The following is a 22,668-nucleotide window of genomic DNA, read 5'->3' as shown; positions in this document are numbered from 1 at the left end:
GGGATGGTCCCTGCAGCCGCCGACGCGGGAAAGGTGCGCTTTGACAGCCCTGCCAAAGCGCTCCTTTCCCGGCTCGGCTGCTGCTGCTGCGGGCGGAAGGAGAGGAGGAGGAGGAAGAAAATAAAGCGGCGAGATGGTCCCTGCAGCCGCCGACGCAGGAAAGGTGCGCTTTGACAGCCCTGCCAAAGCGCTCCTTTCCCGGCTCGGCTGCCATTGCTGCTGCTGCGGGCGGAAGGAGAGGAGGAGGAGGAAGAAAATAAAGCGGCGAGATGGTCCCTGCAGCCGCCGACGCGGGAAAGGTGCGCTTTGACAGCCCTGCCAAAGCGCTCCTTTCCCGGCTCGGCTGCCATTGCTGCTGCTGCGGGCGGAAGGGGAGGAGGAGGAGGAGGAAGGTAAAGCGGTGGGGTGGTCCCTGCAGCCGCCGAGGCGGGAAAGGTGCGCTTTGACAGGGCTTCCTCTCCGGAGAGGCGTTTTTTAAAAAGAAAAACCCTGCAGGCACCCAGCGACAGGGGCTAGGAGCTAGGAACCCGGAAGTTAATTACTTCCGGGTTCACTGACGAACCGGATCGCAAGAACCGGTGCGAACCGGTAGGAACCCACCCCTGATTGTGAATCAAGTACCACACTGGCGAACAAACTTTACACTGAGTAATTTACATGCCTTTAATTTTGAACAAATTGAATTATGCCAATATAAGTAACTGTTGTGGGGAGAAAGGTATTGTTACAGAAACTTCCTTATTACATCACAGATATTCCAAGAGCCAAGGTGGCGCAGTGGTTAAATGCAGCACTGCAGGCTACTGCTAGATCAGCAGTTCAGCGGTTCAAATCTCACCGGCTCAGGGTTGACTCAGCCTTCCATCCTTCCGAGGTGGGTAAAATGAGGACCCAGATTGTTGGGGGCAATATGCTGACTCTCTGTAAACTGCTTAGAGAGGGCTGAAAGTCCTATGAAGCGGTATATAAGTCTACTGCTATTGCTATTGCTATTGTTGCTCCTTTTTAAAAAATTCAGAGGTGTTTATTTTCAGCTTCAGAGCTTCTTCAAATAGCACCTATATTGTATATTGACAAAACAAATTCATCTAATGAGTAATTGTAAGGAAGGTAAAATACTTTATTACTTCGAGTGTTGTATTGTTAAATTCTAATTTCTTTCTATATAATGTTTATCATCACATTTACATTTACCTGCCCTCCGGTCCTTCCGACGCACCCTAAAAAGTTGGCTTTTCCAGCAAGCCAGCTTGGTCTGAACAGAATAAAATAAATGATTAATTTAATTGTTAATTTTAATCTAATTTTTAAAAATTTATTGTTAATCTTAATTGGGTTTGTTTTTGGATACTTTATTTAATTTCCTTTTTAACTTTTGTAATATGTGTTTTTTTTATGTTGTACGCCGCCCTGAGTCCTGTGGGAGAAGGGCGGCATATAAATCTGATAAACAAACAAACAAATGAATGAATAATACAGTATAATTAATCTTACATCTTTAAAAAATAATATTTTGTTCCAATATGTAAAACATCTTTAACAAATTTTGCACACCATACAATAAAATATATCATATAAGTATTCTTGCATACAAACATATTAACTAAACAAAAATGAGACATTTATTAAGATCCACCTATTTATTTCACACTCATGATTTTAAAAGACTTTATCAGCATTGTGGAAATGAGCAATTTTTGCCATTTTTATCTGGTGTAATAAGTTCAATAGAGTATAAACTCAAAACTTAAATGTTGCTATTCAGAATTCTTTTTCATGCATTGGATTGTATCAATCCTATTAAATGCTAGCTGACTAAAGCTCCAATACCTTCAGTGGGATTAAAGTATTACAAACCTCTATAGGCTTTTTCAAATAAACTATTTCCTACAAAAGTATGCATGCCATTTTTAGCTTAGATATATTGTACAGTAATTTACTGAATTCAAAACAACTCAGTAATCCATTCCATAACTACAAGAAGTGTAGAATTAAGCAGGAAAAGATAGTCTTTGCTTTTGCATTCTTACACAAGAAAAATCTAGTAAAATGGAAAACAAATCTTTTCTTTTCACATACACTTAATTTATAATGGTGTGCTTTGTATAATGTGGATAAATGTAACGTCTACCTATGTAAACAATGTTTACCACTTGAGTGTTTTGTCTTCTGTCCCCATATAATTTATGCATTTGATTTTTCTTACAGTAGTTTTACAGACCTGGTTTTGACCTAGATGTGAAAAAGAAAGAGGCACACATTAAAAAAATAATACTTCTTAAAGAAAATAATCATACTTGGCTCTCTATCCAGGAGTTATATCTGAACTAGACTCACCTCTATGGGTGGCATATGAGTTGAATAAATAACAAAACATAAAGAGTATTGCCAATTGGATTTTTGGCTACTTTTTTTTGAACACTATAGATCAAAACTGCAGTCTGAAAAACGAAGTTGCTTGAAGGACAGAAATTGTAGGTTCCACTTGAAAACCCAGATAGGCATAGAGAAGGAATGTCATCATTCAAGAAATCTTTTTTCGGCATCTCCTTAATACTTTTTTTTCTGTTCTTCAGTTTTCTTAGTCACTGTTGCTTTCCCTGGTTGCTTTAATACAGTGATGTCACATTTTCCTTTTTGCTATGCTATAACTGGGAAAGTCCCAAATTGAGTATTCTCATCACACAATAAATCCAGGGAATAAGATCGTTAATATTTCTGCCTTATCTCTCTGTATGTGACCTGTCACTCATCTAGTAACTCAGTAATTCCCATCTGACATTTGAAGCTACAGTTCAACTAAGAATGTCATTTTCCAGTGTTCAAGATTCCCTGCCTTTCCTTGGAACACTTCAGAACCTGTGGCTGATGTGCTGCCTGAAGTCTGCTTAATGCTGTTCTAACCAATCAGTAATCAGACTAATACCTCATGGACTTCATTCACACAATGTATTTACTCAATTACTGAATTCTGTGTGTCTGCAATTCAGTAATTAAAAATTAGCTAAAAGGTGCTAATTACATGCTAATCCACAAAAACTAACTGAGATGGCATGTTGTGTGAGTGTATAACCACTGAGTTTTAACTGACTTGGTTAAGCATGTTATGTGCGCACAATCTATTAATATTGTCCACATATATTTCTATAAATGTGAAGTTCTGACCAATTAATTAATTAATGGTGGTGTTACTCAGATAAATGTTGATGTATTGTGGATGCTTTAATTGTTAGGGTATGTTAGGGAATAAAATAGATATGACAGCATAGAGTTATATTAAGATAAGCTGTGCAGTCTATAAATTTTATAAACATATGAATAAATATGAATCCAATAAAAGAAAAATGCAGATATGGTAGCTATTTTGCTATACATTTAATATGGGAGGTATGAGGATGGGCTGTAAATAGGAGGAACTATAGTTTTGTTCTTTAAATACATTTCTATCCATGCTAGATTCTTGTTTTCATTCCCTTCCAAAAGAAATCTGCCTGAATTTGTTTAGCAAAACATCAAAACAATGTTTACTGAAGAAGATAATCTTTGTTCCCAGGAGCCTTGCTGTACATATTTTTTTCTTAACAAGACTTGCTTTTTTTAATAGCATAAGCAAATATCCTACATGACCTTTCATTTCCCTCAACACATTTTAAGGGTAATATGAAAGCTTTTACCAGTCTCTTCTGCCCTTCTGTCTGTTCCGGCAACATAGGTGAAAATGGGTTATACTCCAACATTTACCACCAAGGGAAAAGGCTTCTTTTCTATTGATTTTATCTGCAGGCTAAACAAAGCTTTTTCTCACCAATCAAGGGTGTCTGGGGGATATAATTTTTAAAAAAGAGATAAGATGGCAGCTGTAATTGTATGATTAAAACTGCTCCTGTTTTTTATATACATTGTGATCAGGGGTGAAATCCTGCTTTCCAGCTACCGTATTTTTCAGAGTATAAGACACACTAGAGTATAAGACACACCAAGATTTTGAAGAGGTAAATTTTTAAAAAAGTTTTTGCACTCTGCAGGCCTTCCAAACCCTCTACATGCCTTATTTTTTTGTGAAAAATGGGGCATGCAGAGAGTTTGAGATGCCTGCAAAGTGCTCCTGGGGACTGGGGGGCAAAAATGAGCATAAAATGGGCCATTTTTCACACGTTTTTGCCCTCCCTAGCCCCCAGAAACACTTTGCAGGCCTCCTAAACCCTTTGCACGTCCATTTTTGTGAAGGCGGTGTGGTTTCAGGAGGCCAAAAATGCTGTATTCAGTGTATAAGACGCACACAGATTTTCACCCTCTTTTGGGGGGGGAAGGTGCATATTACACTCTGAAAAATACAGTAATATAAATTGTCCATCATAGCTAGTCGGATTTTTTTTATTATCGGTTTGGACGAATCAGTCTAAACCAGTAACATTTCACCCCTGATTGAGATCAACATCTTGACTTTTATGACCATATATTGCAAATATATTTCATTAAACTCTTGGAACTTCTAGCAAAAAAAAAGGATTTAAAGAAAAAGAAGCACAGTATTTTGATTGATTTTCTTTTTTATGTGTATCTGATTATTTCCAACTTGGACACTGTTATTCCAATGATGTGAATGATTCTTCCAATGATGTTCATGAGATTGTCACAATGATTCTGTGAGATATTAGGAAATTGTACGATGGTTACAAAGCTTTCACTTTCTCAAGAATGAGTGGACAACTATTGTACAAAGTTGTCTAGCAAATAGAGTCAATTTGCAGGACCATACTGATAATTTTATGCATCTCCTTGGATCACAACAGCCAAGAGACAATGACACAGTTGCCCTCCATATGGGAGTTGGAAACACCCAACTTTAACAACGGCTTCACATAACCAAGAAAACATTAAACTGTTTTTTCAGCCCCCGCCCCAATTCCCTGCACAAGACATTCCTACTTATTTTATGTCATTGTGGTCCCCCTCAATTTTACTCATCTTTTCCTATATTACAATATATAACAGTGTGTGTGTGTGTGTGTGTTCCCACATATTGAATATGGTCCCCAGTAAATCTGGCATGTCATCATCTTCACTGAATCATCTTCACTATTGAACTTTTTAGAAATATGTCAGCATTTTTTTTCTATTTAACATCATACCATTCCTTCTTGTTAGGTTGTCTTTACATTTGGGAAATACTTTTAATTTGTAATTGTTTGCTATCTTGGATTTCTCCCATAGAATTTAAATAAGGTAATAAAGGAACATCATTTATTGTACTCATTATGCAATTTAAGCTTGAATTTTATCCACTGCTCTATCCTGAATTCTAGGCGGCTCAGAGATATTAAAATCTCAGTAATAAATAATGCACTACATGGAATCATTAAAACCATCTTTGTACCTTATAATGCTAGAAAATAAATCATATGCAGTTAGGATACCACAGGCCATGGACCTTTAGTAATGAAGTCTAATGATTCTTGGAGTATGTTTAGGTACTGTTACTTCGTCATGTGGACCATAGCTGGAAAAAGTATAGAAAGACACAATAAAAATATGGGTAGAATGAGAGCACATTCCATATGATTATATTTGGAGCTTTTTAATTCACAAAACTCGGTAGAGAAATGCAAATAATTACTTTTTCACATTTTTTTCCAAAATGTCAGGCCTTGTCCTTCCTGAATCAGGCTAATGACTTAATGGAATATTCTGGGCCACCTATATTGGAAACTCATAAGGACAGCGAGACAAAGTACTTCTTCAACTATTAGTTATCATTTGCCTACTTTGTTTGAGGTTCAAAGGGGAGGAAAATGATATGATATCAGATTGCAAATACATAATGTAGCATCACATAATGATATCACTACACATTGCTCATCATTTTGCACCCATCTTAATTTTGCTGAAAATAATCCTACTGTTATGGCTCTTCTAGTCCTGTCCCAAAATTTATGAACATACCCGAACCACCAACTCATTACCAGTGAACTTTAGATTGTGACAAATATCATGTACAATAGTTTGATTCCCCCAACAAAAATCTGAATTCTGAGCAGATATTGTTTGCAATTAAAACAATCCTGAGGACATTTTAACTTTTTAATTTTAAAGTAATGTTGTTTCTGCTGAATTAGCTGGTGGTGGTGGTGAAATAAAAGCACTAGGAAAAAGGGCTAGCAAAAAGTAATAATACTTTGGACTTGGGTGACTTCTTGAATGCATCCATACTATGGAAGCTGGTGCTATTAATTTTTTCCTGGAGGAAAAATTTAATTTAGTCTACAGCAATTTTCTCAATCTTTGTAACTTTAAGACTTCAACTCTCAAAATTATTCAGATAGCATTCAGGTATTATATAAGTCTAACTCTTCTTATTCTCTCATCTCAGTGAGGCCAGGTTAATATTGCCATTTGTTGGAATATGGTCACTGTAAAAAGTACAGAAAAACAACAGCAGGGATAGGAAAGACAAGCCTATTTTTCCAATGTTTGTCTTTAACCTGAATTGATTGTTATATATAATCTATTTACTGGAAGCCATCGTTTGATATTATAGGATAATGAAATTTGTTTAAGGTAAGTAAGCCTTTTAAAAGCGGTATATATTTCCAAAAACATACATTTGATTCATGACAATGTGGTTGGGAACAATAAATAAATAAAAGTGGTAACATGATTCTGAATTGCAGTTCACTGGATTCTACTTTTAAACTTAAAAAGAAAAAAAAGAACAATCCTATGTAACATGCTCATGGTTTTAAGATTTATCTCTTACATAATTGGGCTAAAGCACTAAACTCAACAACTTTAAAATGTATGAATTTCAAATCCCAGAATTCCCTAGCCAACATGCTGACAAATACTGGAGTAACACAATTTAATTACAGAATAATTCTTTATTGTCTACTCAGAAATAAATCTGAATTTCGTGGTGGTTGGGATCATATCCTTTGAATAAATGAACATTGAACTGCAGCTTTAGCTATCTATTCTTCGGACATTAAAAATATGCCTGATAGATCCATAGCAAATAATGCTGAGATCTGACTCCATGGAGCTAATAGTAAGGAAAGGATATGCTACCTAACTGTATTTTTATTTCTCAATGACTTTATTCTTTACCTCAGAAAAAATGTCTCTGTGAAGTGATCATCAAAAGTAAAGTGCCATATCAGTGGACACCAGTATCAATGTGGAGTAGACTATCCCAGCCCAGACCTAGTTATCTTCCTCAAAATGGCTACCTAAAGTGGCTGCTGCACATTCTTCCATCTAGGACTATCTCTAGGATCAAAGGAATTGGGATAATAAATTCCTAGGAAAACTTTGCAAGTAGAGGCAAGAGCTTAAGTAAGAAAATGGCCAAAGAATCCCCACAAGCCTGCAGCAGTTACGTTATAAGGATTTAGACATCAGGCAAGAATGGAAATTGTTGATTCCATTCAAATTTGCAGTTCAGTACTAAAAGTCTATTCAAACTGCCAGATCAATTCATAGATTTATAGGTTTTGATAAAACTATGCTTGTATGCAAAAATCCATTGAGTAATCAAATCAATTTGAGAATATCTGACTTGGTGCACTGAATCATCTTTGAATCAAATTTTCATCTCTGCTTTCTTGCATTTATAGTACAAGCCCAGCAAATTAAATGTGTGTGTGTGTGTGTGTGTGTGTGTGTGTGTGTGTGTGTTTCTGAGGTTTTCGTGGGTGTTAGTATGTAGGTCTCTAGTTATTCGGGTTTTCTCCCGTGTAAAATTGTAGGTGTCTTGGCGACGTTTCGACGAAGTCTCGATATATATATATATATATTGGAAGACCTGGGAAAACTCTTTCTTCAAATCTTGGAAATATACCATATTTTTCAGAGTATAAGATGCTCCAGAGTATAAGGCACACCTTAGTTTTTGGGGAGGAAAACAAGGGGAAAAAATCTGCTTCTGCCTACTAGCATGCATTGGTATTCATCTGGCTAGCATCCTTGCAGCCCATAGCAAAATCCCATGTCAGCTTCAGCACATTATTACAGCCTGATTCAGCATGAGCAGCTGATTGGCGGGTGGATTGGCCAATCTGAATACCCCCATTCAGCTGTTCCAGGCTGCAAGGATTGTCACAGACCATTGTCGCCTCCATGCATCACATTTTTGGCCTCTGTGCCTCATGTTTTTGACCTCTATGCCTTGTATTTTCAATCTCCAGATGCTCTGTTTCAGACCCATTCAAGGCTATGAAGATTCAGAGCACATTGCCACCAATCACCGCTGATCACCGTCTCCACACATTGCGTTTTCTGCCTCTGCGCATTGCTTTTATGTCCCTACAACCCCGTTTTTGGCCTCTGTGCATGTTTTCAGGCAGTTCCTGGCAGCAGAGATCGGCAGTGGCCAATGTTTATGCTGATGGGCCCTATTACATCTTAAAACAGCTGCACCTCATAGGAACAATGCTGTTATTGCTCTTCTCTCTGATGATCTCTAGTGGAGACAAAATATTCATCTCTCCAAGATAATTCACTTTGTTTTCCTGCAGTGACTAGGTGTAACAGCCTCTCTCCTTGACTTATAATTCTGTGTTTTTATGTTTCCAAATTTAAGTGTGTCAAAAAGGCAATGATAAGCTAAATAGCTCTGGTGACAGCTACAGTTTCTGTAAAATCTTGAGGAATCGCAAATTTCAGCAAACACTTGCCAATCCACTCACCTTCAGTCATATATTAGTACATAGTTATTCTCTCATTTATCCTCTTCTTTTTAATCTCTGAGGAGAAAAATTGTATTGATGAACTGGCAATTTAATCATCCAAAAACGTGCAATACTTTAGTGTCTATAGAGGTCAATAATATTAGATTTTATTTGAACTGAGAAAGGCAACTATTAGAGCCCTTCACAGTTGTGAATATCCAATTAATTTCTGGATGCTTACTTGCCATCACCTTTGAAATTTTCTTGGTAGCAAACAAACACTGGCCAGCTTTGCTAAAATATTGATCCTTAATCTCTTTCCTGTTTTTATGGTCCTTTTTATATTTGAATAGTTTTCATACCCTCATCTATAGGACTTCAGGTTGGGCTGTCTGTCCTTAATGTATTTTTTTAATCCCTTAATTTGTTCTAAGACTAAAGGGTGTATGACACTAATTGGTTGATTGTTTCTGCTAAGTTGAAGAAACTGCAGATTGCTGTGTTCTCTATCAACTTTTCCTATGTTCCTGAAAGAGAATACTTTGTTTTTCCCTTCATAGGTATACAAAATCTGACTGCAATCCTTTAGAACCATCACTGCAAGATAGAGAAGGACGAAAGGTTCAAATCCATGGAGTCCCTCTTATTTATTCCACTCTGATGAACTGGACAAAAGTCCTCAAAAGTCTCTGCCTGTGAAATTTCAAAAAGGGCTCCAATGTGGAAGTAGGCATGAATTTTGCAAGTCAAGCCATCCCTAACATATGGACATGATTCATATGTACATTGATGATGCATCCCTGGCCTGATGCACATCAGTGGCACCACATAGTTAAGCGGCAATTTAATGAGGCATTTTGAATTTACCTAAGATATCTTCACCAGCAGGAATCCTCTTAGCTTTACAAGAGTCCATCTGTTTAAATTCTCCAGGGTCATTATGAGTACTTCAGTTTTTGTTGGGTTTTGATCTTCTTTGCTGTGATTGTTCAATTAATTCTGTTATGTTTTGCTTGCACTTAGTGGATGCAGCATGCATATTATAAGTATACATACAGTTTTGTTTTCTTAGTTATTAAAGGATGAGCTGGTACCTATGGAGAAAGCTCTCTGGTCTTTATGAAAGCAGCGAGTAAAATTTTAATCAAGCCATGCCTTCTTATGACTGTCTTTTTGAGGTAGGTTTTTCAATGCATGAGCTCAGTTGGGACTGAGAAGATATTTTTTCTTAAGCCGATGATGTAAGCAAATGGTAATAGGGGCTAACTGTGTTGAAAGAAAGAAAATGAATAAGGCTGCACTAATGCTTTAATTACATGAAAAGGGAAAAACTTGGCAGCTTTAAGGTTTTATGAACTCCAACTCCCATAATCTTTTATTATTGGGTGAGCTAGATCAGGAGTGTAAAACTCAAGGCTTAAATCTTGTCAATGAGGCTGCCTTTGGAATAGTGAAGGAGCGGCCCGCAGTGTGTCTGCCAGTGAAAATGCACATGGCCCTCCCGAGCTCCGTTTTTGCTGACAGAGCACTTGGGCTACCACAGGTGCCCCTAACATGAGTGATGTTGAGCTGGCCACACCCCAGCCCCCCTAAGGTCAACCGCAACTCTTATGCAGCCCTCAATGAAATTGAGTTCGACACCCCTGAGCTAGCTGAAGCTTAAATGTCTTGCCCGCTCCAAATATGTTGCTTATATTAGGATACATTGCTATGTTTAACACTTTACATGTGATGACTTTATATGTATGGATTACTGTATTTTCCGGAGTATAAGACGCACCTTTTTTCCTCAAAAAAGAGGCTGAAAATCTGGGTGCATCTTATACATCTAATACAGCAATTTTTGCCTCCTGAAGCCCCGTCCCTTCACCAAAATGGCTGTGCATACTCTTATGGAGGCTTTCAGAAACCTCCTGGGGGCTGAGGAGGGCAGAAATGAGCAAAAAACAGGCCATTTTTCAACACCCCCCCCAGCCCTAAGCAGCACTCTATAAGCCTCCATATGGTTATGCATGCAATTTTTTTTGACAATTTTCATGAAAAACTGGCCATTTCTTGCTTGTTTTTGCCTCCCTAGCCCCCCAGGAGCACTCTGCAAGTGCCCCCCTAAAGGCTATTCATGCCTTTTAAAAAAACTGGGCCCATTTTTGTGAAAAACGGGCCATTTTGGGGACGATGGCAGAGTGCAAAAACTTTTTTTCCCTTTTGGAAAGCTCTTTCACTGATTGATGAGAACTACATTGATCAAGTGCTGTGCCAGCAGAAACACCTACCTATCTACTGGTTTTCTCTCTATATATATATTTCTCTCTCTCTCTCTCTATCTGTGTTACCTACCTACCCACCTACCTACACACACTCTTTCCCTACCTACCTACCTATAGTATTTCTCTAGCTCTCTATATCCCTTTATCAACCTACCTACCTAACTACTCTCTCTCTCTATTTCTCTCTCTCTATCCCTCTACCTACCTACACACTCTCTCTCCCCCCTACCTACCTACTGTATTTCTCTCTCTCCTTTATCTACCTATCTACCTAACTACTCTCTCTCCCCCTACCTACCTACTGTAGTTCTCTTTCTTTCTCTCCCTGTCTATCCCTTTATCTATCTACCTACTTTTTAAAAAAATTGCCTCTTCAAAACCTTGGTGCATCTTATACTCCGTTGTGTCTTATACTCTGAAAAATACGGTACTACCGGAAGCGTTTATAGGGTCTATAAGGAAGTGAAGTACTGTAATACTAATTGATATATATTTTTTGTCAGACTAAGCTATCATACAGAAACATCTTGAGACTTCAGAGCTGTAGATTAACATTCACCTACCTGAACTAATCTTGAGACTAGCTTTATCATTTGGATCTTTTATTTTCATATAGATGACAATTATGTCTGAACTGGCAGTAATTAGATAGGGATTCCAGCAGAGATTCAGCAAAATATTGATCAGTGAAAGAATAAGTATCCAAAGAATGGAGTAAAAAATACAACTGACAATATCATCATACCATTAATAAATTCTATGGTACATCACATTTAGAAAGCTGTCTTTAAAAATAGTTACTGTCCCACATAGCACAGACAATTGTTTTATTAAGTTAATGAAATAGCATTGTGGTGCTTTCGGAATTCAAAAACTGGAATAGAATGAAAGGGTATTGTTTGTAGTTTGTACTAGAGATTTAGGGAGACTTGGCTCCAAACTCATTGTCACAATGGAACATTTGCATATATTATGCTTCTTTGCTTTTATTGTCATTGATTGATTATGTGCCATCAAGTCATTTTTAAGTATACCATGTTAGTATTCAGATGAGTGAAAAATTGGAAATATTAATAGGAATTTACTTCCCTGTATCTTTATTTATCATAGCTTGTCTAGACAGGAAAACATTGACTGGTTCATAAAGTAGTTTGCTTGGTGGAAGTATTTTATTTTATTATTTTAATGCCTTTAAGTCAGCCTTGATGCCTGATTATTTTCTTGGCATGACTTTGGAAATAATTTGCAATTGTCTGTTTCCTAAAACTGAAAAAGAGTATCTGACCAAGGTCACCCAGATGACTTCTTGTCTAAATGGACTAGAACTGATAGTCTCCTGGTACCTTAACCACTATAACAGACTTGTCTTGTTTGGAATAGCATGTTGCATGAACCATCCATTTTGATTAATGGCCATGGTTTATAGCTTAAAATAATGTATAACTCCAGCTTTTGTGGCTTATACAATTAGCCATGATTAAAATAGAAACATTGTTCTTTATGATGCCAATAATTTTCTGATCCAGAAACATTCACGAAGAACAGTCACAACACTTTCAAGATGGATTCAGAAATGAAAGGATTGCTTCATATGCAGGAAAGGCAATTATTCTAAGCAGGCATGTCTGGAAGAATGTAATTGATTGACAAGATAGAGAGGGAGTTAACCATTGTTGTAAATAAAATGCACATGGGAAAAATGAGGTCTTGTACATACACACACACACACACAGACACACGCACACACATGGAGGGAGAGAGGGACAGGGAGGGGAGAGGGACAGGGAGAGTGAGAGTGGGAGGGAGGGAGGGAGGGGGAGGGAGGGGGGAGAGGGAGAGAGAGAGAGAGAGAGAGAGAGAGAGAAGAGAGAATTATAAGAAAATATAAAATGGAAAGCCATCAAGAACACAGGAGCATGAATGGTCAATTAAGTACCAGGTAAAGATTTCCAATCTATTCACAGTAAATTATTTATTTAGCCCTTGCTTGCCATCAATATATTTTACAAGTTTAATACCCATATTATAGCTACCCACCCATTTATTGCACTGTAAATGAGTCCTAACTTATCAATGTGAATTCTTGTTCTAGGCAATGTCAAATTTAGATTGGATTTGGATGTATTGCTTTTAGCCTTATCAGGAGGCTTGCTAGCCTGGTATTTTATTGCTATATTTAAAATGGAAAGTGGTTTTAAATAGGCTTGCCTAGAGAGCAAAACTGATCACTGCTCAGATATGTCATTTCCTTGCTTAAAACCTACTCTCATCTTGACTGTCGCTTTGAAGTTCTGCAGAAGCCATTTACACCAAATTTGCTTTTTAAGCTGAATTCATGCATAAGAAGGAAGAGCAACTATAGGCTGAATGAATACAGCATAGCCCTTAAGTAAATAAGCCTGGTTTCTCACCCATAAAGCTGATGGAAATTTGCACACAGTTGGAGATTTTATCAGGGAGACCAATAATGAAGAAGATAGCTTTGTTTATATAAGGAATTCTGAAAGAAGAAAACTTCAGGATATTCATTTTTAACAGAACTAATGACAACTGGCCATCTATTTATAAATTTTGATGTTAGATACTGTAATGTTTTGCAGTTTCTTGGCAAAAAATTTCAGTAGTTTGGCATTGCCTCCTTCCTAGGGCTAAGCATAACTGATTGGCCCAAGGTCACCCAGCTGGCTTCCTGAAGAATAAAAGACTAGAACTCCAAGCCTAATCTTCTGCTTTCTAACTGATGTCTGAATTATTATGCCACTAATAACTTAAGGGCAACAAAGAGATAATTTGCTGTTATCTACTAGTCAGTTGGAGTTTTGAAACCCAGTTTATGTACAATTTTCTCTTCTCCAATCCATTCTCCAATATGTAGAATATCAATCTACATATTGCAATCTACCAGTCTTTTTTTCTGGTAAAAAAGTGCACTCATAAAAATTGTTTTTTTCTGACTCAATAATAGGGGAGATGCTGCTGTGTCCTCAGAGTTTTTTTCAGAACAAGTTCAAGGAAGTGATTGGTGAGTTCCCTGGCTTCATTTCTCCTCCCATGGAGAGTCCCTTGCTGTTGGGAACACAGCCATCAATAGATCTCCTTAATGAAACTGCGCCGATTTGCTGGCTGCATCCAAAACCAATCATAGAATGTGCAAAATGGCCTATCACCATAGCAAAGAAAATTAAAAAAATGTAACTACTCTAAACCTCATCAGCAGAAGCAGTTTTTAAAAATCAGTCATGTGCTAATTTATGACAGAACTGGCCACACACCTGTCTCTCTAGATCAAGGCTCTGCATACAAGATTAGTGCTCCCTCAAAAAAATAGTGCTGTTAATTAAACACACATTTTGGATACACCGTTCAAAAAAGAGCACCAGCCCTGTCTCTGTAGGGAAGTCCCATAAGATCTGGCTAGAATTTCAGAAAGGTCAGGCCATCTGCACTCCACAGTAAAATGGCCTGGGAGGGCAGTGCCCAGTTACCAGACAAAAGGGAGAAGCCTGCTCTATCCTAAAATGGCAATGGGAAATAGACAAATCCTAACCTTTGACCATATCATGAATCGTTGGTAAAGAGAATACACCACATCTACTGCAAAAGAAGAACAAAGTATTTCACTTCTTACCAAACAAACTTCATCAGTTGTGATGGTGTGGGCAGGAGGATAAAATCTAGGCTGTTTTAGACTGCAAGGCACATTAAGGAAGACAGAAGCCTTAACGCTGAAGAAAACCCCCAAATGCAGGTCAGTATTTACATTTTGATTCTCATCACACATTGGAGCACAAAATGGAAAGGATCCTATACCACCAGGCTAAAAATTTGCCTACTAGCAAAGGGGGAAAAGAAAAAGAACTAAAACACATCAAGGAATCCCTCAGAACTTGCGGTTATTCTAACTGGGCCTTCATCAAATCCAGAAAAAGATTCAGCAGGAGCTCTTCCATTCAGTGGTGGGATTCAAAAAATTTACTACTGGTTCTGTGGGCATAGCTTCGTGGGCACACTTTGTGGGCATGGCAGGGGAAAATCCCCATTCCCTCCCTATCTCATTAACCTGATTTCCAGCTCCTGTTCAGGGCAACAAAAGAAGATCAGCTGGGAGGCAGGGAGGCAGTGGAGGTGGGGCTAGCCTATTTTCTGGTTCTCTAAACTACTCAAAATTTCAGCTACCAGTTCTCCAGAATCTGTCAGAACTGGGTGAATACCATCTCTGCTTCCATTACAGAAAAAAAAAGAGAACAACAAAGGTAGCAATGTTATCATTCCATACATTGCAAATATATCTGAAAATCTCAGAAAAAAATTCAACTAACACAACATACACATACATTTTAAACCCAAGACTACATTAAGAAAGAAGCTAATCAACCCCATGGATAAAACACCCAGACAAAAACTGAGCAATGTGATATATGCAATACAATGCAGTGAGACATCAAAGGTTTGAAAAAATAACGGAATTGGAAGGGAGCTCAAAGGTCATCTAGTCCCACCTCCTGCTCAAGCAGGAAATCCTCAACTATGTTAGACAAATGGCTGTCCAAAAGTTTGAAACTAGGGATATCTCCTCTACATAGCAGTTGCCCCTGTTCTCTTGGGGAAATAACTTTATGGCTGATGCCTTTTCCAGGCTACTGCAGTACAACGGTGCCAGGTCAGTGGTGATTCATCCAGTCATTCCTGCCAAACACCTAGCAGCTCTGGTGGTCACCAGGAGCCAGGGGAAAGTGGATTTGGAGGTACCCATGGATTTGACGAAGTGGCTGAGGCATCTGATGAATAGTTTAAGTTACACTCCAATGAGTGCACCATGCAGGATGGCCTTGCGTGGCTAGGAGCCAAGCTCTATATACCCACTAGTCTAAAAAGCGTTGTCCTCCAACAGGCCCATGAATCAAAAATGTCTGGACATTTTGGGTTCGTGAAAACATTACATCTGGTTAAAAGGCAGTTTTGGTGGCCTTCTCTGAAAAAAGACATAGAATCCTACATTGCTAGTTGTCCTGTTTGTGCTGCAGCAAAGAGACTGCCAGGTAAATCTCAAGGACTACTTCAAAGTGTTGCCCAACCTGATGCACCGTGAAAGGAGATACCGATGGATTTTATTGTCAAGTTACCAGAAAGCCTTGGAAATACCATCATCTGAATGATCACAGATTTGTTCTCCAAGCAAGTGCATTTTGTGCCCGGCTTCAAGATTCCATTGGCAAAAACACTGGCTAAACTGTTTATCCTATACATGTATAGGTTACATGGAGTTCCTGAACACATTATTTCAGATGGGGGGGGGGGGTCCAGTTCATCTCCCTCTTCTGTAAGGAGTTCCTGAGGTTAATAGGCTCCACCCAGAGTCTAAGCTCCACCCACCATCTGCAGACAAATGGGGCTTGTGAATGGGCTAACTCGGTTCTAGTGCAGTATCTTAGGCGCTATGTCAATTATCAACAGGATAATTGGGCTGACCTCTTGCCCTATGCAGATGTAGCGTACAACAATTCAGTACATAGCAATACTGGATTGACCCCTTTCAAAGTAGTATTCTGCCTGGATTTTGTGCCTATTCCTGAATTTCCTCAGGAGAAACCACAGAACCTATCTGTGTCTGAGTGGGTTGATCATCTTCAACATTTCTGGCCTATGACTCATAAAGCCTTAGACAAGGCTCACCAAGCACACAAAAGGCAAGCTGATAATAAAAGGCCGAAACCAAAAGAATACCAGGTTGAGCATAGGGTGTTCTTGTCCACTAAGTTTCTTCATACTACTCAGAAGTTCTAAATATATGGGTCTTTTCCCCATTGTTAAAATTGTGAATCTTGCCATAGTGCAATTGGAATTGCCAAAAGCCCTTAGGATCATGATGGCAAACCTATGGCACACATGCCACAGGTGGCGTGCAGAGCCATTTGTTAGGGCATGGGAGGCATTGCCCTGCCAGCTCCAGTGCACATGCATGCACTGGCCAGCTAACTTCAGCCTTCTTTTGAGGCCATTTTTTGCCCTCCAGAGGCTTCCCTAAAGGCTCCAGAAGGCAAAAAAACAGCCCTATGGCCAAACTGGAAGTCACTTCCGGTTTGGCCGTAGTGCCATTTTTTGCCCTCTGGAGTCTTCAAGAGGCTTCCCTGAAGGCTCGGGGGGGGGGGGGGAGAAAAAAACAGCCCTACAAGCAAACAGGAAGTGACCTCAGCATATAGTGACCACATGACCACGTAAGTGTCTGGGGACACTAGTTCCATCAGTTAAGAAACAGAGATGAACACTACCCCCTAGAGTCAGACACAAATGGACAGAGGAAATCTTTGCCCTTATGTGTTTGTTTAATATTATGTAAAACAAAATGCAGTCTGTTCTTTAAAAAAAGTGAGAATCATGCCATTAAACTACATAGAAAAGGGATGTTTAAATAGAGACACATCCTAGCAGGGGTGGGTTTCTGCCGGTATGGTCCAATACGCAAGTACCAATTCGTCAAATTTAGCCTTTCATGACCTGTTCATCTAGTGGCACCGTGCTGGAACGCTCCCTCCCCTGGCCTCCCCCCCACCCCTGCTCACTCCTCCCATCTGCCTAGTCGCCGCTTGATCTCTCTCTCTCTCTCTCCCCGCCCCAGCATGCTTCCAAAGTGTGGCATGAGGGGCAGAACCCCTGAACCCAGTGGGGAGCCTAAGCAAAGGAGGAAGCAGAGAGCTGGGTGGAGGAAGGGGGAAACCCTAGCAAGGGCTCCCTGCTGCCAACTCAACTCCATGCAGAGCGGGCTCGAGAGGGTGCCATAAAGTAGGTTGATCGGGGGCATGCTGCTGCAAGAAGATCTTCTGGAGAGACAGGTGGGTGGTCTTTTAGGGGGGGAATCCCCAGAACCAGGTTGCCCAGCACCCTGAAGAGATCCATGTGGGGTTCTGGTGGCTGCAAAGTGTGGCACGAAGGGCAGAAGTCCATGAACCCAGCAGGAACCCAGTTGCATTGCCTCGCTGGGTTCATGGACTTCTGCCTCTCGTGCCACACTTTGCAGCCACCGGAGTCCCACACGGATCTCTTCAGGGTGTTGGGCAACCTGGTTTTGGGGATTCCCCCCCCCCCCCAAACAGACCACCTACACGTCTCTCCAGAGGATCTTGATCTCTCTTGCTGCTTTTTTGGGGGTTTCTTTTAAAAAAAACGCCTCTCCAGAAGATCTTGAAAATTTGCAATGTTGCTTTGGGAGGAGGAGCAGATGGCCAGCCTTTTCCCCCTCCTGTCCCTGGCAGAGCCAGCAGGAAGCCTAAGCAAAGGAGGAGGCATAGAACTGGGTGGAGGAAGGGAGAAACCCTAGCGAGGGCTGCGGAGTTGCATTGCCCCACTGGGTTCAGGGATTTCTGCCCCTCTTGCTGCACTTTGCAGCCACAGGAACCCTGTATGGACTTCTTTGGAGCTGCATTGCCCCACTGGGTTCAGGGATTTCTGCCCCTCATGCCACGCTTTGCAGCTGCTGAAGCCCTGCACAGACCTCTTTGGAGCTATATTGCCCCACTGGGTTCAGGGACTTCTGCTCCTCGGGCCACACTTTGCAGCCGCCAGAGCCCCATGCAGACCTCTTTGGGGTGCTGGTCAACCTGGTTCTGGGGATCCCACCCCCAAAAGACTGTCTGCCCATCTGTCCAGATCTTGAGGCTTTTCGACGGTTTTTTTTTTAAAAAAATCCTCTCCAGATTATTTTGAATGATGCTGCCCATCTGTCCCCCTCCCAAAGCAACCTCGTAGGTTTTCAAGATTGTCTGGAGAGGCTTTTTAAAAGAAACCCCTGGTGGTAGGTCTTTTGGGGGGGGGATTCCAATAACCAGGTTGCCCAATATCCCATAAGAGGTCCACATAGGGCTCCGGCGGCTGCAAAGTGTGGCACCAGGAGCAGCAGCACACTGCCCTGATCAACCTATCTTATAGTTGGTGGCAGCCAGCTCTCACTAGGGTTTACCCCTTCCTCTGCCTAGCTCTCCACCTCATCCTTTGCTTAGGCTCCCTTCCCGCTTGGCACAGAAAAGGGGCTCAACTTTAAAATGGGGCACCTTGGACCTGGGCCACTGCGGGGGTTTCTCCACTAGCTGCATCTCGTGTTGGTAAAGGAGGAGGAGAGGAGGTCGTAAGGCAGAAGAGAAACTTCTTCCTCCTGCCCTCCGGATCACCAGCATGAACATAGCTCTTCAGAAGCTCAGCCACAACATGAGTAGCAATGGTGGCTGCCCACACACACGCTTTCGGTTGAGGGCAGGTTTGTTTTGCAAAAGCGCAACACAGCCAAGGGTTAAAGAAACTGCCTGAGGCAAAGGCGGAGATGCTTTTTTGGGGGGGAGGGGGATGTGATACTTGCAACTTTTATCCCTCACCCACCCATCCACCTGTGTGTCCGGGGACTATGTTGGGGGAACTTGTGCTTGAACATGGGACATGCACATTCCCCCCTGCCCACATTCACACTTTTGCAGATTGTCTGGCTGTGAAGCATGGGCCCTTTTTGAAGCCAGGTTGAGTCCTTCCTTGGGATGGCCCGATACGAGGGGCACAGGCTAGGACTGGATGCCCTCATCTGTTTCTCCCAAAGGTACTTTTTTTCTTCCAAGAGGCAACTGGACTTTCTGGTTTTTCTTTGAAGATGTTTTTCTTCTCCTCCGGGAAACTTCTTCAGCTCTGAGGAAGCTTCTGGATTAGCTGAAGAAGCTTCTTGGAGGAGAAGTGAAAGAAAGAAAGAAAGAAAGTCAAAGAAATAGCAGAAAGTCCAGCTGCCTCTTGGGGCGGGGGAAGCATCTTTGCGACATCCTGGATGATCAAGAATCCCCATAGACATCCTTCATCCTAGCCTTCCTTTCTGATGCCTCCTAACCTTACTTGCCTTCCATCCCTTGTGGTGGCCACTCTCCCAAAGCCCATGATAGTTGAGCCTCAATAAGTCCTCTTGTAGTATCAAGGATGGCTGTGGGTTCAGAGGTGGCACACACCCATGGTTTCCTGATTGCCAGGACTATTTGGGAAATCTAAGCTGGAGAGACCTGTCCCGAACTTTTGAAGCTGATCAGCTCTGGATAAAAGTCAAAACCTGAGCTTGATGCTGACCTAGAGGTTTTGTTGAAATCCTGGTTTAAGTTTTTGAGAAAGACTTATTTCACCCTAAACTTGTAACTGCTTTCATCAAACCTTAGAATGATTTAGAAAGAAAGAGAGAAAGAAAGACAAAGAGTGAAAGCAAGCATGCAAGCAAGCAAGCAAGCAAGCAAGAAAGAAAGAGACAGGGAAAGAGAGAGAGAAAGAAGGAAGGAAGGAAGGAAGGAAAGAAGGAGGGAGGGAGGGAAGAGAGAAAGAAAGTGGGAGAAATACACACAAGAAAGGAAGGAAGGAATGGAGGGAGAGGGAGAGAAAAAAGAGAGACAAAGATAGAAAGAGAAAGAGAGAGAAAGAAAGAGAAAGAAAGAAAGAAAGAAAGAAAGAAAGAAAGAAAGAGAACTTATGACCACAATTGAGCCCAAAATTTTGCTTGCTGAGCAAGAGTGTCGTTAAGTGAGTTTTACCACATTTTCCAAGTTGGCCATGCCCACCCAGTCACGTGACCGCCAACCACTCCCACAAAACAGGCCACACCTACAGAATAGGTTCTAAAATAATTTGAAACCCACCACTGCATCCTAACGATGATAAACCTCAATCAGATATCAGGATAAAGTTAAACTAGGATCCTTCTTCCTGCTCTGTAAGTAAATAAGCAAGAACATGATCATGGCTGGTCTTTTGAACTTTGTGTGAATTTTGAATTTTTCTAGGCACCTGATGGAAGCCTGGTTTGTAGTGATGAACCTAGTGGTATGTTCTAAAACAACTATGAACTCCTTAAAAAATTTAAAAATACCATATAATAGTTGGTAATGGCAACTAATAGTTGTAAGTGCTTCATCACTGGAAGTTTTTAAGAAAAGACTAGACCTATCTGAAATAGGTGGTCTGCTTGAGCAAGAGGTTGGACTAGAACACTTCCAAGGTCCCTTCCAGTTCTATTCTGATTGATTGGTGAATGGATGGATAGTTGACACTGGTTTTACCAATAGCTGGCAATTGAGTGTTGCCAATTGCCCCTTTAATTCCCCACTGATGTTTTTACAGGCTGTCACAGTTCTTTGGACTTCCAGAAATATTGTGAAAGAAATTGAATGATAAATATCAACTCCTGAATTATGCAGGCAGGAGGCTGAGTTTGCTTGCTTTCGGGTATGTACTTTCCTCAGAACAAAAGAAGAAATTCACTTACTATGTGAGTTGGAAAAAATACTTTGCCTTCATGAGACAACTTCATCTTCATTATTACCAAGAGAGCTGCCTTGAAGTAATGCAACTACATTCTAAATATGATTATTATTCTAGATACTTGTTACTACCACAAGGCAGTATATCTTCAGTCAGGGGAGGGATATCAACTCATAAGCAATAGACTACATGTTGGACTCCATAGCTCATTGTTTACAATCCCCAAGACAGCTTGACATCACATCATCAAAATTTGGTGGCAAAAATGGGCACATTTCAGCATGTGACTTTGTGTACAAAAATACTAAGTAAATCTTGAAATACATGTTCTCTCTACTCTTAAAGGAGTCAACCATAGATTGTTTTGGTCTCTTTATTGTTCTAAATCTAATAGCACAACTGGTTTTTCAGTAGTAGTTGTGACTACTACTCTCTGACTTTGGCAAGTCCTCTGAAATGTACTCCTGATGATCTTGTTTATTTATCTGCAAGCAAGCAGGACAGGAGCAGATTCCAATGGACTGTAGAAAAAACAGCTGTAACCAGCCTGCCTTTCATAGAAGACCTGTGTATTGCATGAGTCAGAAGAAGGACTGAGAAAAATATCTACAGACCCCCTACATCCCAGACACCAACTGCTCCAATTCTTCCCCTCAGGGCACAGGAACAGTTTTTTCCCTTTTTCCACCTCTCTACTAAACACCTAATTCTCACAAATCTGTTTTATGCCTAAACACAGGTACCAGTAGTTCTCAACTTACAACCACAACTGAGCCCAAAATTTACATTGCTAAGTGTTCTGTCCCAAGCCTCTACAATATATACGGATACAGATTTGGCTGTCTGCCACAACTAAGGAGAGAGATAAGCAACCCCTTGGCTGGAAGCCCAGAAAGCTATCTCTATGAAACAAGGCTTGAATGCACGAAATTCTTCAAATCTTTCTCTACGGCTGGATTAGTAATGCATACGTACATCAGGGACAGCCTCCCTCTGTTCTTCCTCACTGCTCCTTGATTCAGACACCACTGGTGGCCAACAGGCCTCTCAAGTCCCTGCTCTGACTCCAAACATCCCCCCCCTTCCGCAGCCTCCAGGGCAGTCCCATAGTGTTCATCATTGTCAGATTTCACCAACAGCTCAGCCAGCTGCTGTTGGGCCACAACACTATCCCTCACCGCAGGATCCTTTCCCTGGGTTTGACACTCATCCCATCTGTGGCCTAGATGGGAATTGATCATGGAAGGCCTGCACCAAAGCAGGTGCATTCATGGAGGTAGCATTCTCCCAGGTAAAATCCTCCTGCCCATAGCCCTTCCATTCAAACAGATATTGGAACCGTCCTTTCAGCCATCGGTAATCCCAGATACTGGCAACTTCATACTCGGGTGGCTCCTTATTGTCACAAGGTTCTGGCTGGGGATGATCTGGTTAGTGAAAAGGACAGGCCAGCTGTTCAGGAACAAGGA

General features: G+C 40.7%; 1 long non-coding RNA gene across 1 annotated transcript; it reads right to left on the bottom strand.

Moving 5' to 3' along the window:
* Nucleotides 1-1,540: 1,540 nt before the first annotated feature.
* Nucleotides 1,541-8,748, bottom strand: LOC116522735. Its single transcript, XR_004256994.1, has 4 exons — nt 8,685-8,748; nt 5,378-5,500; nt 3,675-3,818; nt 1,541-2,232 (listed from the first exon to the last, which is right to left on the bottom strand). It is a non-coding gene; the product is annotated as an uncharacterized LOC116522735 (long non-coding RNA).
* Between the last annotated feature and the right edge of the window lie 13,920 nt (nt 8,749-22,668).

This window comes from Thamnophis elegans, chromosome Z, assembly GCF_009769535.1.
Source record: "Thamnophis elegans isolate rThaEle1 chromosome Z, rThaEle1.pri, whole genome shotgun sequence".
Lineage (NCBI taxonomy): Eukaryota > Metazoa > Chordata > Lepidosauria > Squamata > Colubridae > Thamnophis > Thamnophis elegans.
The sequence above is the reverse complement of the archived record's forward strand: the minus strand, read 5'-3'. Positions and strand labels throughout refer to the sequence as shown.